Source organism: Bison bison, unplaced genomic scaffold, assembly GCF_000754665.1.
Source record: "Bison bison bison isolate TAMUID 2011002044 unplaced genomic scaffold, Bison_UMD1.0 scf7180017863702, whole genome shotgun sequence".
Classification (NCBI taxonomy): Eukaryota; Metazoa; Chordata; class Mammalia; order Artiodactyla; family Bovidae; genus Bison; species Bison bison.
The window spans coordinates 4,040,639-4,042,888 of NW_011494274.1; positions in this window are offsets into that span (position 1 = coordinate 4,040,639).

Sequence of the window (2,250 nt, forward strand, 5' to 3'; positions counted from 1 at the left end):
TGGAAGGAAAGTTATGACCAACCTAGATAGCATATTCCAAAGCAGAGACATTACTTAGCCCACAAAGGTCTGTCTAGTCAAGACTATGGTTTTTCCTGTGGTCATGTATGGATGTGAGAGTTGGACTGTGAAGAAGGCTGAGTGCCGAAGAATTGATGCTTTTGAACTGTGGTGTTGGAGAAGACTCTTGAGAGTCCCTTGGACTGCAAGGAATCCAACCAGTCCATTCTGAAGGAGATCAGCCCTGGGATTTCTTTGGAAGGAATGATGCTGAAGCTGAAACTCCAGTACTTTGGCCACCTCATGCGAAGAGTTGACTCATTGGAAAAGACTCTGATGCTGGGAGGGATTGGGGGCAGGAGGAGAAGGGGATGACAGAGGATGAGATGGCTGGATGGCATCACCGACTCGATGGACGTGAGTCTCGGTGAACTCCGGGAGTTGGTGTTGGACAGGGAGGCCTGGCATGCTGCGATTCATGGGGTCGCAAAGAGTCAGACATGACTGAGCCACTGATCTGATCTGATCTGATCTGATTCGTAATGATAACTTGGTTCTTAGTCATCCTCCAAGGGTGATCAATGAGTTTTTGTTGTTGAGTATAATTATAGCCTCATGGATTTAAACATGTTTGATGTCTTTCAGTTCATTTCAGTCATTTTTTGCCTCTGAGAGCCTCTTTCTGTTTGCTGAATTCTTTTAATACAACTCCAGTGGGTTTTGATAACTTCTTTGCTGTCCATTATGACAAATGTTCTAGGTACATTTTGTACATTTCCTGCTCCAGACCAAGAGTCAGCAATTTCTTCAAGGAGACTTAGCTCTTTTTGTGAGAAATGATGTTTAAAGATCACAAGATGGCTTTAGGGCTGCTCATTGCTTATGAGCTGGTCATTGTTTCTAGGCTGTTTCAGTGGACAGAATGATAAAAATTATTTAGGAGAAAATACATCATGAGTTCCTGCTAAAATTTTGAATTTGGACTTAGTATTGTAGGACTGCTATTTAACTTCTTTGATTTTGTATTTGTATATTTTTGCTCTTCTGCCTAAAATCTTGACTCCAAGCAGTATTAATATAATCACTTTGGCTTTACTATCTGTGTTTCAGAATGATGACATTAATATCATTGCTAGCAGAATGATTTCTGAAAACAGTTTAAGATTTTTAAGGTGATTCTTGTTCTTAGGATCTAACCCACCATGGTTCACAGTGATATTGCTGTTTTTAAATTGTTTGAATTGTTTCCTCTCAGGCTATGCTTCTCATTCAATACATAATGAATTTTGTTTGTTTCATTTGCTTTCCATTTAAGAGTAGCTTTCTTTTAATTTTGACCTAAAGTTGTTTTGTAGTTATGTAAAGAATTTGCATGGTTCTAATGTCAAATCTATACAGTTATATTCAGAGCAGTTCTAGCTTCTGTTCTTATTCTCTCCACTTTGATCTCTAGCTTCCCCTATGATAACTATTAAACAAATGTGCTTTATCCTTCTATTTTCTAAAGTATAAGTAAATGTATATCTGGATGTGTTTATATATGTGCATAATTATATATATATGTATATAAATAAATATATGAGTTAGTATCTTCCCCTTCTTCAGTATTAGATAAATGCTTCAGTTCAGTTCAGTTCAGTCACTCAGTTGTGTCCAACTCTTTGCGACCCCATGGACTGCAGCACGCCAGGCTTCCCTGTCCATCACCAGCTCCCAGAGCTTGCTCAAATTCATGTCCAATGAGTCGGTAATGCCATTCAACCATCTCATCCTCTGTTGTCCCCTTCTCCTCCTGCCTTCAATATTTCCTAGCATCAGGGTCTTTATCAGGTGGCCAAAGTACTGGAGTTTCAGCTTCAGCATCAGTCCTTCCAATAAGTACTCAGGACTGATTTCCTTTAGGATGGACTGGTTGGATCTCCTTGCAGTCCAAGGGACTCTCAAGAAACTTCTCCAACAAGAATCTCCTCCAACAAGAATCTCCAACACCACAGCTCAACAGCATTGATTCTTCGGCGCTCAGCTTTCTTTATGGTCCAACTCTCACATCCATACATGACTACTGGAAAAGCAATGGCTTTGACTAGATGGACCTTTGTTGGAAAAGTAATGTCTCTGCTTTTTAATATGCTGTCTAGGTTGGTTATAGCTTTCCTTCCAAGGAGCAAGTGTCTTTTAATTTCAGGGCTGCAGTCACCATCTGCAGTGATTTTGGAGCCCCCCAAAATAAAGTTTCTCACTGTTTCCATT